At 41.7% G+C, this 24,402-nt stretch overlaps 1 protein-coding gene across 10 annotated transcripts in view; it reads left to right on the forward strand.

Annotated features, from left to right (window-relative positions):
- The window catches only part of SEMA5A (semaphorin 5A), a 482,622-nt gene that overhangs the window by 130,203 nt on the left and 328,017 nt on the right, over positions 1–24,402 (forward strand). Inside the window, exon 4 of one of the 10 annotated variants that reach the window (XM_057709292.1) lies at positions 10,459–10,628. The exons of 8 other annotated variants lie outside the window; for them this stretch is intronic. The gene's annotated coding sequence lies outside the window, so the exon portion shown is untranslated. Of the gene's footprint in view, positions 1–10,458; positions 10,629–15,493; positions 15,511–24,402 lie in introns of those variants that run through there. One more of the 10 variants, XM_057709293.1, reaches the window with a different exon arrangement.

Consider the following 24,402-nt stretch of genomic DNA (forward strand, 5'->3'; position numbering starts at 1 on the left):
ATGTTAAACACACCAACATTCGCATTATAGGGGTCCCAGAAGAAGAAGAGAGAGAGAAAGGACCCGAGAAAATATTGGAAGAGATTATAGCTGAAAACTTCCCTAACGTGGGAAAGGAAACAGCTACCCAAGTTCAGGAAGTGCAGAGAGTCCCAGGCAAGATAAACCCAAGGAGAAACATGCCAAGACATATTGTAGTCAAATTGACAAAAATTAAAGACAGAGAAAAGTTATTAAAAGCAACAAGGGAAAAACGACAAATAACATACAAGGGAACTCCCATAAGGTTAACAGCTGATTTCTCAGCAGAAACTCTGCAAGCCAGAAGGGAGTGGCATGATATATTTAAAGTGATAAAAGGGAAGAACCTACAACCAAGAATACTGTACCCAGCAAGGATCTCATTCAGATTCGACAGAGACATCAAAAGCTTTACAGACAAGCAACAGATAAGAGAATTCAGCACCACCAAGACAGCCCTACAACAAATGCTAAAGGAACTTCTCTATGTGCAAAACATAAGAGAAGAAAAGGACCTACAAAAACAAACACAAAACAATTAAGAAAATGGTAATAGGAACATACATATTGATAATTACCTTGAATGTAAATGGACTAAAGGCACCAACCAGAAGACACAGACTGGCTGAATGGATACAGAAACAAGACCCATATATATGCTGTCTCGAAGAGACCCACTTCAGACCTAGGGACACACACAGACTGAAAATGAGGGGATGGAAAAAGATATTCCATGCAAATGAAAACCAAAAGAAAGCTGGAGTAGCAATAGTCATATCAGATAAAATAGACTTTAAAATAAAAAATGTTACAAGAGACAAGAAAGGACACTACATAAAGATCAAGAGATCCATCCAAGAAGGGGAGATAACAATTATAAATATATATGCACCCAATATATGAGCACCTCAGTACATAAGGCAAATGCTAACAACTATGAAAGAGGAAATGTAAGGCAGCAATAGAGACACAGATGTAGAGAACAAACACATGGACACCAAGTGGGGAAAGCAGGGAGGTTTGGGGGGGAATGAATTGGAAGATTGGGATACCAAATTGTACACTCTAAATATATGCTGTTTATTGTCTGTTATCTCTATCTCAATAAAAGTTCTTAAAAAAAATCAGTGAGAAAACTGGATCTCATTTCATAAGGCAGAAACACCCTCATCCCCCAAGTCTCTGTACCTGTGTGATACGTGAACATGGGGAAAGATCTAGAAGGTTGTCCACCAGACTGCTAAGGATGGCTATGTGGGTAGGAGAGAAGCAGCTTTGGAGAAATGACCCTGCAGTAAGCATTGAGTTTACAGAAATGTGAAGGTTGGGGAATCTCGGGTTGTAAACACTGATGCTGTTGCTCTGGATGTAGCAGAGGTCTGGTTGTAAGTAAGATCATCAGAGAGCCACACAAGGGGTGTGGGCTCTTCCTCATCCACCATCCATTGCTTCCTTATGTGAGGAATCCTTTCTAACTGTCTTTTCATAACATTCATTCTCCTTTGAATAGTCCCTTCTTAGAAGACAGACGTTCACCAGCAGTGCATTAGAAACCCTAAGTCTACCCTTAGGTATTCGATGTCACATACTTGATTTTTCCCCTTCTGTCCAGCACAGGAGTAACCAGGACAAGTCAAAACAGCTTCCTGGGTCTCCTTTTCCCTTTCTATGTGTGAAAATACCATAATTCTCTTGGGTATTATGGGTAGTGATAAATACTGTAAATAAGATAAATTATAACAGTGAATGCCTAACTTTTTTTTATAGATTAAAAAAATTTTATTATTTACTTTCATTTATTTATTTTTTGGTTGCATTGGGTCTTCGTTGCTATGCACAGGCTTTCTCTATTTGCAGAGAGCAGGGGGTGCTCTTCGTTGTGGTGCATGGGCATTTCACTGTGTTGGCTTCTCTTGTTGCAGAGCACGGGCTCTAGGCGTGTGGGCTTCAGTAGTTGTGGCACGTGGGCTCAGTACTTGTGACGCACGGGCTTAGTTGCTCTGAGGCATATGGGATCTTCCCGGACCAGGGCTCAAACCCATGTCCCCTGCATTTGGAGGTGGATTCTTAACCACTGCATCACTAGGGAAGCACCTAACTTTTTATCAGGAGGTGTTGTATAAACAGAAAGGTTGAACCTCATATAAGCCCCCAGCACTGCTCTGTGGGCGAATGCTGCTGCTATTACTTAAAAGAAGGAAAACTGGTGAGGGAGTGGGGGAGAGAAAGATACATGGTGCGTGGTGAGATACATGTGAGTCAGTGATAGAGGTGGGGCTCCCTTGAGTTTCTGTAGACTATCTGGTCTGCTGTTTGAAAAGCTCCAGTGCACCGTGCTTGGTCCTGATGGTTCACTCCAGTGCCATGTGTGCACATGTACCAGCAAATGACACCAGGGAGAAATGCAACAGTGCTGCCCTTGAGCAAACGCTCTTCCCTATTTGAACTCCATCTGGAATCAGTATGGCGGCCAAGGGCCCAGCAGAGCACGTCCTGAAGCCAAGGGTTTGGCTGCACAGGTACTTGTAGGGCTTTGCGGATACACATTAAAGAGTGTCTGCTCTAGTCATACCTTTTCTCTATGTGACACCACAGACAAAAGCTGTTCTTAATTTGCTCTTCTGAAAACTAGATTTGTTTTTACCGGTTATATGTTGATTTAGTTGGGCTTTAGCTGTATCTTATCATATACGGATTCTTGAGGAAAGTGAAACGCTGCCCAGGTGAATAAATAGAAGTCATGCGGGTGTCATTTACAAACATTTAAATCTACCACGCACTTGTGCATTAGAGCAGGCCCCAGGAGACCAGGCCTCCTCTTTTTGGTTTTTGTTTGTCTTTGGTTTTGTGGGTTTTTTGATTTTGGCTGTGCCACATGGCATATGGGATTCTAGTTCTCCACCAGGGATGGTACCCATGCCCCCTGCAGTGGAAGCACAGAGTCCTAACCACTGGACCGCCAGGAAAGACCCAAGGCCTCCTGTTTTATCCCCTCTGTCAGGCACCATCAGGCCCATGCATGGGCTACAACTCCTTGCGTGCACACCGCATCACAAGAGGTTGCCCGGCTGAGAGGTAGCTGGGAAGTCAGCACCCAGAGTCCATCATCACCTTGTCCTCTTTGATCCTCAGCTCAGAGGTGCAGGTTTACCTCACTGAGCATGACTTTGCACCACGCTTCCTCTGCCTCTGCCTTTACTTCCTAAGTGAAGCACATAGTCTGGCCAAGACATGTTCTATTTGTCCTTTCCTTTGTCCTAAATGACTAAGATGCTCGTTGGCCACCTGAGCCCCTCTCAGCACCAGGAGGTTTCAAGCAGAGTGAACCCCATTCCTCATCCTCATCAACATCAGGAGCACCTTTAGGATGAGTTTATTTCTCTCTGTATATAAAGACATAGATATCAGAGCTCCTGATGGTAAGAATCTTGCCATTTAGCTTGCCCTCAGTATTTGTCATCTAGGGAGGGCAGCTGTCACGTGCAGAGGATAAAGAACTCTCCTGTTGTGTGGCAGGGATTTTGAGCAAATGGCAAGGCTTTGATTGCAATCACAGGAGGGCATCTGATCATTGTGGGCTGAAGCCAAATGCTGCTCCTACTGAGGAGAGAAACTTGGAAAATGGAGTGTGTGCCCTAATTTTGCTCCATCTTTCATGTAAAAGGTGCTATGGACTGAATGGTGGCCTCCCTCTGAAGTTCAAATGTTAAATTTCTAATTCCCATGTGATGATGTCAGCAGTGGGGTTTTTGGGAGGTGATGCAATCCTGAGGGTGGAGCCCTCATGAATGAGATTAGTGCCCTTATAGAGGATACAAGAGACTGCTCTCCCTCCTCTCTTTCTTTCCGCCACCCACCTCTCTTTCTTTGCAATGTGAGGGCACAGCAGGAAAATGGCCTCTATGAACCAGGAAGAGGCTTCTTACCAGACACCAAATCAGGTCACATCTTGGTCTTGGACTTCCTAGCCTCCAAAGCTGTGAAAATAAATATTTGCTCTTAAAGCCACCCAGTCTAAAAAACAAAACAAACAAACAAAAAATCATCCAGTCTATGGTAATTTCTTATAGCAGCCCAAGCTGACTAAGGCAGGAGGGATTTAATAAATGCTAAAATGAAGTTATCAAACAGACTGACTGATGTGCGAAGGACGTGTGGATCCCAGGATCCGTGGTGATAAAGACACAGCACAGAAGTGAAGGAAAAATGTCTCCAGAGACAGGACTGCATGCATAGAATCAGGTGGATTGAACCTTCACCATCATTCTTGTAACTCTCAGCTTTGAAATCTACAAGAATTAATAGTTGGTTCCTACTCTGCAGGTTACAGGCAATGCCAGGGAATCACTGGAATCAAATAGTATGGGTAGTTGAGAAGAAAAATGCACACATTGAGATCCCATCCAGGGCTTAAATAAATGTAGATTTGTGTGAGAAATGAAAAAAAATGTTTTAGCAAAGCAGATGATGTACATAAGTAGAAATGATAAATATATTCTGCATATACAACCCAGTGGAATCAAATATTTAATTAGAAGTTGCAGCTTATAACGTTTTGAAAAAAATATTCTTTGAGAAACAATTGTTCATGAATTGTGTCCAACTGGTTTTATTTATTCTAGTGAAGCTTTGTTGGGGTAAAAAGTAAAAGCAGCAGCGTCTTAAAATAATATAGCAGAGAGTTGAAATGCTTGCTATAAATTGCCTCTCTTATTTTTGACATGGCAGAATAAAGAGAGAATCTGTATAGGATGTAAAAGATAATTAGAAAGTTGTCCAATGACTGTCGCAGGCTTCTGATTTTAGCAGCTGAGAAAAGTTTCAGTGGTGAGGAGCTTGCAGTTTTCCGTAGCTTACAGCTTGTGAGCTGTGGAGAATAGGTGTCACATGCAGGGGACAGGGAACTTTCCTGTTGGGACAGGAATTGTGAGCAAATGGCAAGTCTTTCTTTGCTGTCCTGGGAGGGGGCCGATTGTTATATCTGGTAATTGGTCTTACCCAGTCCTTCTCTTCTTACAGGGCACGATGCCCCCTAAATTGCAGGTTTTTGTTTTTGTTTTTTTTTTTACTGGAGCTGTTTCTCAACCTTGACACTACTTTGGGTAGGGTAGTTTCTTCTTATGGGGGTGGGGCTTTCCAGTGCATTATAGGAAATTAATCTGCAGCCCTAACCTCTACTCACTAGATGCCAGTAGCATCCCCTGGTTGTGACAGCCCAAATTGTCTCCAGACATTGCCAACTGTTCCCAGGCAGAGGGACTAAAATCGCCCTTGGTTTTGAGCTATTGGTCTGAACGCACGCTACTAAATTAAAAGCAGGACCAATATAAGTCCTGAAAATGTTGTGTGTATTCGTGTAGCCATACAGCTGTGAAGGCCAAGGCTTGGACTCGATACACTGCAATTTTCATGTTGCCTTTGACAGTATTTTGACCTTGTGCCAGCAGCTTCCATCCAGTACACGGGGGAGACAGCCCTGAAGGGGAGGGGTCAGGCAGGACCCGCAGTTACGGTGTCTACTTTCCCCTCCCTGGGGGCTCTGGGACGCTCACCTGGATCTAATTGCTGGGAAGTGTGGGGCCTGTCTTTTGATGAATAATGACGTGGGGGCTCATCCCATAGTTACCAGTGATCAGAAATGGGTTAGAGTGGACCAGGGCTACCACCAGTTAACCTCTGCCTTCCCTGACCTCCCACATCTCTAAATCTCAATGCTTTTCCCCCTCATTTACTCATTTTAGAATAAAAGGGTGGGACAAATAAAATTCAACCTCCCAATCGAAAGTTGAAGAAATTAAGAGTAAGTTTTTCTAAGAGCTTTGAGAGTTAATCTATGATCTGATGACCCTACCATCATTTCATTTGCCTCCCTTATTTTAACTGACAGCCCTCCAAAACAACACAATGATTAGAGTAAAATATATACTTGGAATGTCAAAGTGAGGTTTTTTTTGATGTTACCCCTGAGACCCATGGAGTTTACTGAGCTGAGTGAGGGCAGGTTACAGCTACCTTTGAAAGGATGCAAATTTTAAAAAAAATGTTATTAGTTTGCTGTTCCTCAACTTTCTCAACTGTGTTCCCAAGAAGAATGTTGTCTAACAACGGAAAATTTCACAGTCTATATCTTTGCACTAAATCAGAGACCTGATGGCAGCCCTAGCGCTGCAGAACGTTGTGTGAATTTGGGAAACTGTTTGAAATAGAGTGAGGCCATAAAGCAGGGAGTGAATTGTAACGATGTAGACAGTAGTCATTTTGACTTGATAGGTGTTCAGCATGGCCTCTGTTACATACATTTTCCACTTTATTTAAAGGAAAATTCCACCCATTTTGCTTGGACCCACCATCTGGAAGTACTTTCTCTCTTTATTGCCTTTTGACACCTTGCCAATTGAAAGAAAAAAAAGATAGAGGATGAAAAAATTATAAAAATATTGATTTTAAAGGAATGTTAAAAGAAATGCTAATTTTTCATCTTTTAACACATGCACTGAGTTAGATTAAGTTCCTTTAAGTTTTCTTTGGTGAGTATTTGTCATCTGGTATGTGTGACAATGTGTTTAGATTCCTGTCCTTCCTCTTGCTGTCCTTTTACATCTCCGAGGCCCAGTACTTCTCACAGGTGTCTGTGTTCAGTGATCATCTTCACTTTATTAGGTAGGAGAGCTCCGTCTTACAATCAAGGAACCCTAGACAGTGAGCAGTCAATACCCTCTGGTTGGTGCAGTTTCTTCTATATTGGCCAGAGATTTTTTTTTTTTTTTCATTATTTAATGAAATTTTGCTTAAAGAAAACAGTTTTCTGAAAGCTGCATCTTAAAAGTAACTACTGACTGGAAGAACTTATTGGATAAGTCAAGAAGTGGTTGATTTAACATTTGAAAAATACAAGTCTCTGTTTTATTTGGGTCAAATGCCCATCTGCTTACAGATCCGTCCTATCTCGTGGGAACCAGATCTTCTCCAACTTGGTATGAAGGGCCTTAAGCTTTGGGTGGCAATGAATCACACAAAATTAAGACACATGTATGAAATGGTGTAACGCTTATTGAACAGCCATCTATGAAATGGTGTAATATTTATAGCAGACCTGCTATGTGTCAGGCGTGGTTCTAGGAGTTTTTTGAGTGTTTTGTCAGTCATGATGAAAACCCTGCAGGGTAAAGGGTTTTATTCCCATTTAATAGCTAAAGCTGAGACGCAGACCTTTTTAACTTTCCCAGGGTAGAATCATGAAGGTAGATTAATTCCAGGATCTTCTACCTTAAAAAACCTTGTCCTGATTCAGGGAAATATTCTTCTCTTAGTTGTGACTGATACCTGTGGTTGGTATTTTCTTCTCATCAGTAGATCTGGTAGGTTTTGCTAAGGTTTTTGGTTAACTTTCTTATATCATTTGTATGGAAGTTTCTAGTAAAGAATGTGGCCAGTGTTTCCATGTTATGATTAGTAAACAGTAAAAGCATCATTCAAGCAAATGCCTTATAAACACTGGAAAATGGACATGTTTCCGTCTTAATGTTTATGGAAAATTCATGATACTTAGAGCACCGAATGTAAATTTATGTTGTAAAATCTAATCAGAGGAACTTTTTTACTTTATGTTCATTTGGAGAGAATATATTGTCTAGGCATCAGCAGAAAGAGCTGGAGAAAAACTCTCATCTTAGATGAAAGTAATTTTTTCTTACTGATAGTGAATAGCTAGATCTTGAACACAGCCGGGTAGGGTTTTCCATATCTTCTGCTTCATTTATTGTAAATGAAATTAATTTTGTTAGATGGTATTTTTTAAAGTCTCAGATATTATTGCAATGAAAAATGATTATAATAATGTCTATTTACACATATGTGTTTTCCTAAAATAATTACATAATAAATTTTCATTTCATAGTGACAAAAGAGTTGGGTATCCATTTAGCGAAATAAGAAATACAGTAGATGATGATTTTGAATCAGATTCTACTAGATAGAAAAAAAAGTTAGAAATGTCATCTCCTAATTTCTTCAGGTGAGCTTTTCTTTAGAGAGGTTTTACATACCTATTTTGGAACATACCTTCTTGTGTTCAGTGAAATTCACTTAAAGGGGAAGAAATAAGCTTTGTAAATGCTAGACTGTTGGGGAAATTCAGAGGACAGGAATGTTTCGGAAACAGATGATTAATACTGTGTAATTTGATGTTTATTAAGCATTTGGAGCTTTTGTTGTCCATGTATAACAAAAACATTGTGAAATAATACCTGCTATCGTTTGTCTTTCCAGTCCTTTAACTAAGTATACACGACAGGGTGGAACTAGATCATGATTTAACTTCTCCAGTTTATGCAACGATTTCAAGCACTCATTCTTACTCTCTCTTCTAACCTTCCCTCTTCTACCCACCTTCTGTCACACACGCCAGCTCACCTTTTCATTCTTTCCAATTCATACTATTCTGAAGACGTACGCGTCTTCCTTTAGGAAGTCGAACTGAATGTACCAGAAGATACCCAACAGAGCAGTGTACACCAGCCCATTGCTGTGAGTGCTAGCTCCGCCCTCCCCGATAGCATCGTCCTGCCACGCGAGCCTTACAGTACTCCTTGCCTGAACTTTCCAAGTCTTGTCTAAGTCTTTAGAAGCCGACTGAATTCCTTCTTACTCTCCTCAGCCCAACTTCCTTATTTCCAATTGGCCCCATCTATAGCAAGTGCATACTTTTATATTTGCTATCTTAGGTGCTCTATATTTAAGTCATGCCCTTTCTCCTTCCCTGGAGTACTCTAATAGTGATTTAGGGAACGTTTTCTGCCCACTGCCCTGTCACTGGATAATTTTATATCCCATTCTCCTGGGGATGTACCTGTCACTCCCAAAGTTTTCTTTACTCTGACTCTGAGGACCCCAATACTTGGCTGTCTGACCTCATGGCCCCTGGCTGGGGATGCAGATTTTGTTTCCCCTCTGGCCTTCAATAACTCCACGTACGTTTCATGGGGTGGGTTATGTGGGATGGTAGACACTGTAGATGAAGCATCAGAGATTGCTGATGGATGGATGGGTGGGTGGATGGATGGACGTATGAACACTGTGTTTTGGTAATGAAGTCTCTTTATACAGGAAAATAATAACAATGGGGACTGTTCAGTGTCGAAAACAATAGTAAAGTAGTAGAGTCCACTATACAGTTCATAGTTCTTTGCTTTATATGACACTCTTAACATGCAAGTCTAAAGAATATGCTTAGTCAATGAAGATATGCAACCCAAAGATAAGTCATTCATCAATAGGTATAGGATAATCTGGGAAGTGGTTGACTGTATTTTCTGTTCACAGAAATAGTTCTCAAGCTTAATTGGAACAAACAGCAGAAGAAGAGAAGGGTAAAGGAACGCATGACAAGAGTGAATTTCCACCCGTGGTTTACTGGGACAGGACACTGCCTTCTTGAAGGGGACCGTCTTTTAATTCCAGGGACTGCCTTGCATGGATTTAGCTAAGACCCTGTGTCTCATCTACATAAAGCTCTAGTGCCGACAGTCACAATATTATCTGACCTTACTGAGCTTCAGTTTATCCTCCTGTAGGTTATAATTTGTGGTATTAGATATCATCATTATATATTTCACATAAGCCTTTCTATTTGGTAGGCACGAGATTGATTTTCTTTCTTTCTTCTCCTGTCCCTTCCTTGTGGGTAGTTAGTTTGCAGCATAGTTTAATTCTCTGAGTTGGGGATGAGCCACCCTTCTGGCAGGGGGTGAAACGTGGTAATGCTGTCACTTGACTGTCAGTCTATGGGTGACTTAAGGGAAGTGCCCAGCTTATTGTAGTTGAGGATAGTATACGTGAGACAGGTGGCTTTTATCCGAGTGCAGCTAGGGTCACGCTTTGGCTTTCACGTGATGTTGCTTGCATATGGGCTGGAGATGTATGGCCCCTGAAGTGGCTGAATTCAGAGGGTACCCAGGGCATAGACAAGGCACGGAGTAGAAATGGACAACAAAGAGTCGTCTCTTACTTGACTGCTTTAACCCAGTGGCTGAGCTAAGTGTCCAATTAAGAAGATTCATTAAACTCTGGAGCCCACGAGATAATCAGCAGCACAGCAGAGAACATGCCAGAGACAGACCGTTTTGTTTCTTCCCCTCCATCGTGCAGCCATCTGATGCTGTTTCTCTTGGCTGGGCTGGAACAGCTAGCTTTAGTATGCGTGAAGTTTGAGAATAATTTTTGGAGTGGTGCTGTAAGCTATTTTATTTATGGTTACACAGTGTACACAGTTTTTCACATTATCACAGGATGAGATGAGAAATGCCTTTTATGAAAAAAAAAGCCCAGATGGAAATTGTCATTTGCTATAACTCAAGAATAAATAAAGTGAATAGGTACAGAACGCTCTGTTGTGGAAATGTAAGCAGCTTGTATGCCTTTTTTTTTCTTTACTTGCAGATTGTTTTATTTACTTATTTATAATCTGTGAAAAGAATAGCCTGGATGCTTTGCAAGATTAAAGACCAATGAAATGGAAATCTCAGTCCTGGAGAGACTGGCAACTGACTGCCCAGGGAAACCAGACATGAAAATAGCCCTAGGAAGATGGAAGATAATGCTTTGAAAAGGTGAATAAGGAGAGGTCCTACCTTTTGGAGCCCATGTAATGTCAGAGAAAATTTATTAGTTACACATAGGATATTTTTAATAAGATTTTAGTGTCTTGTTGGAGTTTATTATTGTTATTATTTTTTACTTTCTAATAAATAGACCTACAACCGTACAATTTCTTTTGTCCTATTATAGGTGTAGGTATATGCTTATCTTTTATTTACACACTTTCCTTTATTTAATAAAAACAAATGAAAGATGCCAGAAAATAAAACCTCTAGGACTCACTTTTAATTAACAGTTTCTAGGAAAAAAAATTCTCATGACAAAATGAAAGCTAAAAGCGTTTTTTCCTATCGAATTGTTATTTTACAGGAAGATACATAACATTTTTTATTCAGATTGCATCACGCTTGAATATAGGGGAAAACACCCTAAGTAAAGGATATAGGATCACACTTAATCTCAATATGAAATCACAGAGCAGTAGGGGGTCTTACTTTCTCCAGAAGTCTTTTTCTCCACGTGGAGACTTTGGCTTGAGTAGCTGCATGAAAGAGGGATGGGGACCATCCTGATAGCGGCACAGACGCCCCATCTCTGTTGGAGGCACTTCCACACCACGACCAGGTGTGTTAAAGCATTTCTCAACACCTCCCCAGAGAGGGAGGACTGTTTTTCCACAGGGAAAGTTTTAAGATGTGAAGGTCTCAAGGTCAACCTGTAAATCAATTACAGAGCAGCTGCTCAGGAGCCTCTGTGTCTCCTCCCCATGCAGGTAAATGACCCTTCCTGGGTGGGGCCGGGAGGGAGAGCCTGGGGCTGGGGGTGTGTACTGGACACTGATGGACAGACAGACAGAGGACCCAGGTTTTAGTTCTCGCTCAGCCATAAACTTGGGATATCGAAGTGTTTATTATAGTTTCTCCCTGGCCAACTGTGCCAGTGACTTGGTTGCCCAGATTTGCCTGAAAAGGTCTTTGGAGTCCATAGATGAGAGGGACAGCCCGGATCCCAGATTTGGCACTAGCATGCTTGACCCTGAAGGTTGAGAGAGAGAGGTGTGTTTGGGGGAGTGGTTATCTTTTGGCTTTCCTGCTGAATTGTTTTCATGTGTCTTTAGCCACATCTCTATGATAGATACTAAACTAATATAGTAAACTGCACTTGTGTGTGTCAATTAGCCAGGGTGCTAAGGGATAATTGAAGAGCGGCTGGTTGGTACCATGACTCCTGTGTTCTTGGTTCAGTTCTGTTATCAAGTAGCTCAGTGGTTCGCTGGTTCTCTTGGGGCCTCAGGTTCCATGTCTGTGAATAGAGAAGGTTGAAGTAAAATTCAGTGGTTTCTACGTGCTCTTGGCGGGGGTGGGGTCAAGGCTTTTGAAAATAGAGTTCTGTTGTTAGAAAAACAGGGTGAAAATCAGCAGACCAAAGTTTCCTAGAGCTCTGGATGAGTCGTTGACATTTATTTAAAAAGTGGAACTTACAAGTTTATGAAAAATATTACATACTGCAAAGGGTATAACAGCTTTGGAACTGTTTTCAGTTTGGAGTGGCTGTAGAGTGGAGTGGTTTAGAGACCCTGGAGAGACGGCTGCCTGGGTTCGAATCTCAGCTCTGCCATTTACTCTGACTGTAGGCACATTTCTTAATGTCCCTGTGCCTCAGTTGCCTCCTCTGTGAAAAGAGGACAATAACTTTTGGTGATAATGGTCTGCCAGTGTAGGTTCACTCTGGTGGGGGATGTTGATGGTGGGGAAGGCTGTATATGTGTGAGGTCAAGGGGCACATGAGAAATCTCTTTCCCTCAGTTTTGCTATGAAATGAAGGCTGCTTTAAAAATATAAATTAGGGACTTCCCTGGCGGTCCAGTGGTTAAGACTCTGAGCTTCCACTGCACGGGGCACAGGTTCGATCCCTGGCCAGGGAACTAAGAGCCCACATGCCATGAGGTGTGGCCCCAAAAATAATAATAAATATATTAATTATCCATAATTAATATGCAAAATTAGTAAAAGGTCTATTAATTGAAATAGGAGATAATGATAGTAATTGTTTCATTGGGTTGTTATAGGGGCAGGAGGGTTAATAACTGTAAAATATTAGGAACGGCACCTGGCACCTGGAAGCACTGTGTAGGAGTTAAATACATGAATGCTTATCCACTGGAAAACTCGTTTTGTAACGTGGAGAGAATTTCTGCAATTTGTGTGCAGTTTCAGTATTTTCTGCGTGTCCCATGTGTTTCCACCTTGGCTTCATAAGTTGGTAAATTAAGCATTTGTGTAGAGTAGATGTTGCAGGCCAAGAGAACAACTTGGGCAAGTTTTGGAAATCTAGGCATTCTAGAAGTGGAAAAGTCTAGTGTAGGTAAGACGTGTGTGCTGGAAAGTTTAGTGGGCTTATGTCCAAGAAGGGGTTAGCTTGTGCTGGGGACCAGTGTGGGGCTGCAGGATTCCTAGCTGTAGGAATTCTATTCCAGCTAATGGCAGTGGTGATCATGATGGTGGCAGTGATGATGGTGGTGGTGGAGGTGGTGGTGTTAGTGATGGTGGCAGTGATGATGGTGGTGGTGGAGGTGGTGATGGTGGTGGTGGAGGTGGTGGTGGTATTGATGGTGGAAATGGTGGTGGTGGTGGTGCTAATGGTGGAGGTGATGTTGATGGTGGGATCAGTGGTGGTGGTGCAGGAGGTGGTGGTAATGATGGTGGTGATGGAGGAGGAGGTGGTGGTAGTGGTGATGGTGGTCGTGGGGGTGGTGGTCTTAATGATGGAAGTGATATTAATGGTGGGAATGGTGGTGGAGGAGGAGGTGGTGGTAATGGTGGTGGTGCTGGTGGTGATGATGGTGGAGGTGGTGGTGATGGTAGTGGAACAGGACAGGAGACTCTCCTTTTTATTTAACTATTGTGCTGTCCCCACCCAGAGCTTAAAAGCATCTGGAGACTCCAGGCCAATTGATAAGAAAAGGCTCGGTTGGCTCTTGGGACTGAAGGGAAAGAGCCACTTAGCTGCAAGAGGAGAAGAGAAATGGGGGGTAGGCAGTTAGATAGGCAGTTAGCTTTCTTTCTTTTTACTCTTCATGGCTGACCCCTGTGAAGGTCAGATAGCCTCTTCCGCAGATATGTACTTGTACGTAGCTTCTAGTTCTGTTACCATCTGCAAAGCAAAGCAAAAGCAGCCAGGTAGCTGAGGGATCAACGTACAGTTCCTCAAGACATTCAGGGTTCTTGTTCAGGGTTTTGAAATGGATTAGATAGAGGCTTTGCTTACACATTTTCACCGTGTTCATTTCATTTCCGAAACTGCGCTGTCCTCGTTCCTGTGGTAACAAGCACTCTTATCTGGTTTCCATTATATAACTATTTTGTGAAACCCACAGTTCAGTGTGGTGAAATTGTATGTTGTAGGGATTCAGGACACAGTCCTGATTAATATGTGCAGAGCATTCTATTTACAGGATCATATTGGCATAGTAAGTAGACAAGAAAATTGAAGCATGGAGAAAAGATTGGAACACTCCCTTGTTATGTGTCGTCCTTTTTTTATGTCAAAACTCAGAAACGTCTTTGAAATTTTCACTTTGTATGTAGCAGTGATTCTCAGTGGGAGGGAGGATGATTTGTGCTCCCACCCACACGCCCAGCTAAACCACGGATACTTGTCAATATCTAGAGCCCTTTTGATTGTCAAGACTATTGTCTTGAGCTACTGGTATCTCCTAGGTGGAGGCGAGCAATACTGCTAAACACCCTCCAGTCCTCAGACAGGACCCCCAGCACCATCCCCTCAACAAGGAATTATCCCAAACAAATACCAGTAATGCTGAGGTTAAGAAACTCTGGTATGTAGTGTTTATTCTATGAAAAAACTGAGAGGATACAGGTTTCTCATTCTAGAATCTCTTGTTTTCCAAATTTCATGACGATGAACATCTAATCTCAAAGACCTGTTTGAAATCTGTGTGCCACAAAAAAACCTTCTTGCCTTGGGCTAATTTCTTTTTATATCTTTTCTCTCTGTTCTCTAGATACAAATTTTCCAATTTAAGTGTTAACCCTGCAAATATCTTCTGCTTTTCCACACGGAATTTTTATCAATTTTTAGTAGTCAACTTGCATATATGTTTTTTCTTCCCACATTTGGTTTTAAGCTCCTTAATACTTTGTAAAGTTCTTTGAATTATTTACAAAATGTAGTTTAATGCTATAATGCTTTACTTATCCAATACATATTTGCTGTTTATATTTGATACTTGAAGCAGTTGTATAAGTTAAAATATTATTTTTTTTGATGTTCATAATTTCTTTCATTGAAGAGAAAAATCAGTGTTTCTTTTTCTCTCAAAGAAGAAATACATTCAGATCTCACTGGATTTGAATACTGAAATGAGGATAATTTGCTTCATGTCTGAGGAAATATTTTTAGCTTCCTACTTTTCTAGGCTTTGATTATTGTATTTATTTTTAATAAATCTAGGGTAGAGCCTTTATGAGACTATTCCCGCTGGCCAACCTTTTAAAAGCCTGTGTTATGCTCTCTTTTTTACGATATTATAAATAGATATCCAAGACTTTCCCAAATTTAATGATGAGTAAGCAATTGCCTTTAGGAAAATGTATCTACTTGGATGATTCCGCTGTTGGGCATGTGAAACCCTTTGAGACAGAGCTGATTTGGTGGCGTCACTTTCGCTGTGTTCTGTTTATTTAATTTCTAACAAATTCTTTCTCCCATTTTTCTGACTAGTTAAGCCAGGGGACATGAATTAATGTCATCATGGGGAATTAGAAAACCAAAGCTCTGTTTTTCCTGGTAGGTAAAGAGACAGCCCAGATGTTCACCATGTTTGGTCATTTCTGCTGGCCTGTGGGCCCCTTTCTCCTGCTGCTGTATCACGTGAGTGTGTAAGATGCTGGCTGTGCATACTTATCGCAGCTGCACTGGTGTCCTCTATTGCAGACATTGTCTATCCGCACATGTCCTCCAGGTGGTCCATTCAGCAGTAAGGAGTAATGGGTGATACGGAAGAGAATCTAGAAGATTCAAAGTCCCCCTTTTAAAAGGCCATGCAAACTAACTCCTGATTACTGACCCTCAGCTGGGCACCAGGCACCCTGGTGACCTTTTGCAGGTTATTAGCTCATTTAGTCCTTGCAATGACCTTGCGAGGTGGGCCTGGGTACCCTTAGTTCACCTCACAGAGCTGAAGTCACTGGGCTGAGGTTTGTATTTCCATGTTTGGCTCGGGTCTGCCCAGCTCCAAGTAATGTCTTCTCACCAGAGCCCCACTGGCTTTTAAACAGTATAAATCATTCAGTTCCACGAGAGTGAAGGGAGGTGACCAGGTGTGGAAGGAACCCTGTCCTGGGCCTTCACACATTTACCTTCAAATATGGCTTAAAATTAGGAAAGGTGCTGCATATGAATGGAAAGCTTGACAAGCCCTGAGTTGGAGATAATCATGGCTTCTGGATGGTAGGGAGGATTTTTGTGAGAGCAGGCAGGAGAGTCCCCAGTGTGGGATTCCTGCAGAATTGTGAATCTCTGCAGAGACCGTTTTTCTGTGAAGCCATTTCTAAGTGTTACTCAGATTCTCAGAAGGGACAGAAAGGCTGTAACAAGTAGGGTGTTTTGAACCCCCTGCTTTGTTTCCTGACGTGTGCTAACACAGTCTCCAAGGCCGTTCCCGGAGTTGGCTGCTCAGGCCTGTTGTTTCACAGTGGGATAAAATAATGAGTATCTTGATTAGCTTTCTGTAACTCTAGAAGTTGCTTCCAAACCACATGGCTTCTCATTAAATCAGTGAGAGAACATGCCTGAGAGCTGGTTACCTTCTATTCACCCTTTCTTTGAGTGGCCCGATAATCCCTTCTGGAATCTACTACCTGTTGGCAAGCTGGAGATGGTGAAACAGCCCATTGCTTGTTGGTTTTAGGGTTGAAAGGCCAGCATCCCCCTCACATGAGTTAACCTTTGGAGATCACCTGAGACAGTCCACCTGGAAGGCTTTAGTGTTTGTTCATTCATTTGTGGTAATTTCCATTGTATGATCTCAAGAACTGGCTATCAGAAGTTAGTCTAATCATGATTTGTGCCTATAAGGGGAAATTATTTGTCTTCAAATTATGTGCCAATGGGACACTGGAATGATCCTTTATAAGAGGAGCCTTTAATCACTCATCATTGCAAATATACATTTCAAAATAATTTGATTAAATAAGGAAGCTAGTGATACAGCATTGGAAACTTTGAGCAGCTACTAAATCTTATAAATGGTTTACCTTGTCTTAGAGATTAATCACTGGTATTAGAAAGTTATGGGTACCCAAGCTGCAATTTGAGTCCTGTTTTTCTCCCATGTACATATGTATATATGTATATACACACATACATGTATGAGAGTGACTTTGACTTTATGGCTTTGATTAGGGAAAAAAAAAGTCATTGATGTGTCCTGCTTAGTTTAACCTCGTGGCAGGCAGCTAATGAAAACATGTATCACCATGGTGAGGGGAAATATATGATAACCCTGGGTTTCATGCATGAGGAAATTAACCAAAGGGCCATATGTACATCTTCTAAAGATGATTCACAGTAGAACACTGTCCCTATCTTAGAACTTGGATGTAAACACCATGTACCACCTTTACTGTGTTTCTGATCAGCTTCAGTAGCAGAAGAGGAGAGCTGTGTGTGTACAGTTTCTGTTTCTCTTTTCTCTCATCCTCTTCTGTTTTATTAAGTTGTTTGTTTCTAAGGCTTAAACCTCTGAGCACTAACAAGGAATACTCAGTGAAGAAGATTGGCCCATTTTTCAACAGAGCATGAGATGGCTTGAAATGAGGGGTTCCAATTTTCATTACAATGTGACAGCAGGTGTGTGTTAATCATTGCGTGCCAGTCAGTGGGAGATGATGCATGCGAGGAATTCAATATCATAATCTTCACAGCAACCCACGGGGAAAGTACAATTAATATCTTCGTTTCATAACGAGGCAGTTGAGTTTTAGAGAGGTTAAGTAACTTGCCCAAAATCACTCAGTGAGCAAGGTACAGTGCAGGGACTGAAACCTAGGAAGCCTGACGGAGGAGCTGGGCTTCTCAGCCACTCCTGTACGTCCTCGTTTGTCTCCCAAACATTCGCTGTGTCTCCATAACATTTATTATCCAAGTTCTCTATTGTAATTTAAAAAAATCTACTAATTAGACTGTTGCTACCCATGGGCTGATGCTGTGGTGGGGCAACCAAGTCCATGAAGAATTATGTCACTTTGTAAGTGGAATGGTGAAGGGTATATGCAATTGGTTTTGAGTGCAAGGTCAAAGGAAAAACTAGTTCTCATGGGGGATGAGAGTGGGTAGATAACCACGCCTTTGCAGATTCATCTGAGGTGGGCCTTCACAGGTTAGGAGGACTTGTAGATGGAAAGTCATAGTTGGGAGAAGGTCTTTTGAGCATAAAGAGTGAAAGGGGTGTACAAGTATAAGCCTGCTTGTGTCTCAAGAATGCTGAATCGTGCGTGGTACCTGGTGGGATGTGAGACAGGAGTTTGGAGTAAGATTGTGTTGCATCTTGTCAGCCATGCTCAGGAACTGTCCACAGGATCAAATGCAGAGGGTCAAGACAGAGGCATTTAATCCATGTTGGGCATAGATGGAAGAAAAAGAGAAAAAGCCAGTCGTGATTCAACCAGAACACTGGCTGGGTCAGGGAGAGCAGGGCATTCAACATGGACCATTGGTACATGCCTGGTGACATGTGGGGAGCATTAAAAGCATGAGTTTATGTGGTCCTCACACACACCATGACACTTAGATGGTCCTAGTAATTTAGAGGAGGAAAGAGAGTTGGCAAAGGTTAGGAAACTCTTCCAAAATTCTCAAGCTAGAAGATAGGCTGAATTCAAACTCCCATCTGTCTGATTGCAAAGTCTTTGGGAAGACTTGTGGAATAATTGGATTGGCATAGTGGAATTAGAGATAAAGCTGTAGCATCTCTTCTGAGATTGAGGACGAGGTTGAAACATGCTGCTTCTAAACATTCCAGAGAGGTGTTGATAGACTAGATAAGCTGTCAAAGTCCTTTGTTGCTCTGTGGCTGTGTGTTTACGGGGAACCAATTAGCCCCCACCCCCACGGGCAAAATCACTTTATGAATAATAAGATGTGGGGGTGTTTTGGATCCTCCTTCATGGGTTTTGACATTCAGTGGAAAGGGTGGACCAAGAGAAAAGGGTTTAGACATCTGAGTCCCGTGTGTGTTTGTGAGTGTGCAGAGTTAATTGTTTTAAGCACATGGTTACAGCAAATACGGACACGATTCTCCGTGCTGTAGACCAGTGCAGAGGACTGTCTAGCAATTCATCTGTGGGGCCCTCTTGGACTGGGACAGGCTTGCGTTTGATTTATCAGAGCATGCTGAAGAACGTGCTGGCCTGCTCAGAGACACTGCCCTGGAGGGAATGGTGACAGGAGAAGAGGCAGCTGTTTGTTAGGGCTGTGTCGTGCTTAGCTAGCATCCCCGGACTTGTTCTCATCCTTGGAATTCCTCAGGAAGACTCCCATGTGATGAGAATCCTGCCCAGAAAATCCCCATTGGATGAAATCTTGCTCCGCGGTCTAGGAATTGATTTGTAAAGATATGCTGGCTAAAGATTTATATAGGTTTGGGGAAAACATTACTCGTTTGTGATCTGAAATGGTAACTTGACAGTTCACAGCATACTCTATGGCCTCAGGCTGTGGGGACAGTGGAGGGAGGGGGAAGACTGATATTTAAAGGCTGAAAAGAGGACCAAAGGTACAGTCACCACCCAGCCACCTTCATGCTCATTCATTCTTCCACTTACTCTCCTCTTTGGAGAATGAGAAATGCGGTCCTGGAAGACCTTTCCTTAGCTGTCTGATATAATTGCTCTCACATCGGAAAAACACTGGGAAAAGAATAGGAATTTCTATTAGATATGTTTGGGTGAGGAAGTGTGGGCATAGTCTCGGGAGATTGTCCAAGGGTTCACATGGCATGTTGGGGACGTCAATTCTTGGGCTTGGAGCCAGGTCTCCATCAATATGAGTATTAAGTAGTAGAATATAAGTAATATAAATGATGAGGTAATTCCTTATGATGGATAATATAAGTTATAAAGTAATTCATCATTATAAATAGTGAAGGATACTTAAATTTATTGCAGAGTCAGTTGTTTCATGGGTATGTATGTGGTAACAAGCTATCTGGATAATTAGTGCATTTCAACCTAAAAATGTGCTTTGGGCTTAAACCATTGAGTAACAACGTCAGTTGCATGTTGGCTTTTGTATGGCTCTTTTACTTTTTTTTCACCAGTAGTTCAACCACCTCTGCCCCAGCCATCCCCGGATTTATGTCAGCCTAAGGGGAACCCAGCCTATGAATATCTCCATATATGAAGAGCTCTCTCCTTACTTATGGGGTCCCCACCATTGCTGTCACCCCAAAACAGCACTGCTGGAGGCCCTCCTCCCCCAAACTGAAAAGATCCGCCAAGATCCCTCCTGGAAATCAGCTGTACACAAACCTTCTTTCTTTGCTCCTAGTTTTATCATCACAAGAACATGGTAGCCTGAGTTGGAATTTGGAATTATTTTAATAATAGCTTTACTTGATATATAATTCACATCCCATAGAATTCACCCTTTTAAAGTTTACCAGCACTTTTCATATATTCAGAGTTGTGCAGTCACCACCATTTAATTTTAGAATATTTTCATAACCTCCAAAAGAAAACCTGTATCCATTAGCAATATGTCCTCATTTGCTCCCTCCAACTGCTATATAGTGTGTTTCTATGGATTTGCCTCTTCTAGAAATTTCATATAAATGGAATCATAGAATATGCAGCCTTTTGTGATTGGCTTCTCTCGCTTTGCATAATGTTGTCAAGGTTCATCCAGGTTGATACAATCTATCAGCACTATTCTTTTTCCTAGCTGAATAATATTCCATTCTAGGGCATTCCACATTTTCTTTTTTCAATCACCATTAATTAGTTGGTGGACTTTCACATTATTTCCTCTTTTTTGGATTGTTATGCATCGTTATGCTATCACCACTCATGTACATGTTTTGTGTACATATATCTTTCTTAGAATACCTTGGACCATTGGAATTCATTTTTACAGAGAGACAAATGGTTTAGTACCGTCTTACATTTGAAATATAGCACACACTTTATACATTTTTAAATATGGGACTTTCTCTAGTGGGGCTGGTACACTGTGACTGCAGAATTGTCCATCTGCCTAAGGCAGTCAATCATTGTACCGTTGGTGACATGGGATGGCACAGTTTTTTGAGTCAAACACATGTGAATTCCAGTTCTGGCTCTGGTCCTTTCTAGATTTTGCCGATAACCTGCAGCCAGAAGGTTGAGTTCTCTGAGTCATAGCATCTTGACTGGAGAGAGCTCGGGTCTGTGATTTTCAAGCTCTCACAGCTTTTTCCAAAGTAATTCTTGTCACTGCATGCAGAAAATGGTAATATCGTGTGGGTAGATTTGGTAAGTGGTGGAGACTTCTCACCTGGAGGCTGAAGGGGTTGGTGCCTGGCACACCTGGACTGCAGCTCTTCGGTGTCCTAAGTCACACCGGGCTACTCGACTGTGGCTCTCATCTGCTAGGAAATTGTTTTCTCTGTGTGCCTGCACTCTTGCCTCTTCCTGTAACCTCTTCTGTTCTAATCTCTGAGAATCACCATTAACCACTAGAGAAAAATATTGGACAATAAACTAAGCTTTTGAAGGGTTATGATCTCATTGTATTTTATCTTCTATCTTTATGGTGTGTGTGGGAGAAACCCACAAGATAAATGAAGACTCCAGCGATGTGCTTTTAAACACTTTAGCTCTGACTTCCATTTAGGAAGTTATGGATGACTCCTGCAAACGTCCTTCATTTGATGCCACGCCACTGTCATAGTTTTTCTAGGCTTCAGAACATTATCCTGTTTTTCTTGATTTTTTTTTTTTTTTTTCTGTGTTGGCTTCAGCCAGCGGATCTTGGGTCATTGTGCTGCTTAGGTAACAAATCTAATTTAAATTCTGGTTTCCTACTGTGAGCAAAATCTTCGGCTGTGCGGAATTTCCTCCAGAGACGTTGGGTGTGTCATCTTGTTCTGCTGCATTTTTCTCTGAAGCTTATAGCACTGATCAGCTCTTCTCTGAGAAGAGGACCACTCAGATGCAGTAGGTGCTCCTGAGTTAGGGAGCTGTTTTCTGATGGCGACCTACCTCTGATGAGCTACAAGAATCTGGTCCTTTTAAAAATAATTGAAGGTTGTTTTTGAAACCATCTTCCCTGTTCTTGCTAGCATCTTCAAGCATGACACATGTAACAAATCCTGGACTTATTGGATAGGGCTACTTCTGTCCTCTGGTGATGGAAATGAGTCAGAGAGGGGATTGCCATCCCCATCTCATCTTGATTCTTCTCTGTAACATTTTCTCAGTAAAAGAATACATAAACACGTCCTCTGATGATAATAATTACACATGCCCATCTGCGGTAAACTCGCACAACCACCCCCAAAAGTACCAGAAAACTATGCAGAACCACACATCGCAGACCATTCTAACGATCGGGTGTATTTTCCTCCAGATGTTCGTTGTAACAGTTCAGATCCACGTTGTGGTGTCTAACAATTATTGAGCACTTACCGCGGGGCTGGCATTGTTCTAAGTGTTTCACATTGACTAAAAAATTAAATCCTCAAAGGTTATCCCCACTTGAAGAGGGAAATAGAGGCCATGCAACCAGCAAGGGACGGAACTGGAATTTGCATCCAATTTAGTCCGACTCAGCGCCCAGGCTCCCAGCGTTTGTCTGTTTACGTTTCAGTATGAGAATGTCTGTGTGTGTCCATGCACGTGAGCATGTGTTTGTGGGTGGGCCCTGTGTGCACGTGCGCACTTGTTTATATGCCAGGCACAGAGTTTAGTCTCCTGCTCATACATTTAATGTTGTATCTTGAGTATTTCTCATATCCTTAAAATTTCTCTTAAAAATAGAGAAATTTTAAGAGAAAATTTAAGAGAAACGGAAATTTCTCTTACTGTTTTTCTCTTAAAAACAGAGCAGATCTTCCTGATCTTCTTTATTTGTATAGAACCGTTTCCCTTTCTCTAAACAGAAGCTTGCAAATCATGGTTGTAGCACAAAATAATCAGACGAGAAGGAATATATTTCAAAGTAAGTCTCTGTTGATTTATCTGAAGAATTCCTTCGGAGAACGTCCTAGAGATGAAACCACCACGGTGAAGTGTATGAATACTTTTAAGCCCTTTAAAAATTTTCTCTGTGTGTGTGTTGGTGTGAGTGTGTGTGTGTGTTCGTGTGTGTTGGTGTGAGTGTCTGTGCGTGAGTGTGTGTATGTGTATCAAAGGCAAAAAAACCTGAGTTTTTCAAGTAGCCAATAGTCACCGCCAAGTGCCTCGTTATTCGAATTTCAAAAATAGCGGTCGTTAAAGCAATACCTGATTCTACAAGGTGGAAACAAGCTTTGCTTTTGAACTTCTTAAATACATAGCTTTCTTCTGTAACTTGCCGATTTATTGTGATTCGTGACATTAGTTACCAACTAGATAGAGCAGTCTCTGCTGCAAGGGGGTGTCCTCAAACAGCAAGTTTTGTGCTTGGGAAACATCGGACTTTCCAGAATGAAGTGTTTGTGAGTGAACGCACAGGCCCATGCACCCCCAATCTTACCTCTGGGGGTAAGGCGCTGCTTCTCGTGGTTCTAATCAGAGAGAACCGCACGAATCTTGCAGAATACCCAGATTAACCATAACATTTTGCCTCTTACATATGGTATTGGAAAAGCTACATCACTTCCATCCAGGCCTTTAATCGACAAAGCAAACACGTGAGCTCACTTCCCTGTACGGATTTCACAGTATGTGCTATTTACCAAGCTAAAGGGGCAACTCTGAGGACAAAAACGCAGGATGGCCATGTCAGGATGGAAAGTGTTTGTCAAAGCCTGGGTGCCTTGTCATTTCCTCTCTGGATAAGCAGAGGGCTTTGCATATTACAGTTTATCTCTCTAGGCTGGTAAAACCAATCCCATTTTCTTATTTAGAGTGAAGATTTCCCTTTTTCCCTAGGTGAAATGAGTGTAGTAAATAAAGGAGTTAAAGAGGCCCCACTTGTAGAAATGTCTATCACCGACTCCTAGTTTACACCTGCAAGTCATGTATTTTCATCATAAGTGTTGTTCACCCGACTTTAAATGAGAATAATAGGAATTTCCTGTTCTGTCTGGAGAATCCTTATGGGAAGTTGGCTTCTGCTCTGTCAACATTTCTACCTTCTAACCATCCCCTCTTTCAACTTGCCCTGCTTTCTGTCCTGCCCTTAGCTCCTGTTCTCCCATCATTTTCTATCCCTTATAACCAGTGAGTCAACCTGAGTTGAATCTAAAGATGAGCATTAGGGCTGCAGTCTCATTAGTTAATCCAGAAAACTAATCTCACCCTGTTCAGGTACATGAAACCTAAATATTTTTACTCACTTTAAATTACAAACTAAATCAATGCTTTCTGAAAATTCAAACACTGCAGAAGAATATAACACATTTACTCCCCCACTGCCTAGGAGTAACCGCAAGTTTTTTTCACCTACAAACATATAAACATAAAAATCATCTGGTTTATTGCAGTCAAAAATGGGACCCTTCTCTTTCTTTCTCTCTCTTTTCTCTCTCTATAGATAAATGTGTACACTTTATTTTTCTCACTCAGCATCATTATTGGATTT

The sequence above is a fragment of the Hippopotamus amphibius genome, chromosome 15, assembly GCF_030028045.1.
Source record: "Hippopotamus amphibius kiboko isolate mHipAmp2 chromosome 15, mHipAmp2.hap2, whole genome shotgun sequence".
In the NCBI taxonomy this organism is placed as follows: domain Eukaryota; kingdom Metazoa; phylum Chordata; class Mammalia; order Artiodactyla; family Hippopotamidae; genus Hippopotamus; species Hippopotamus amphibius.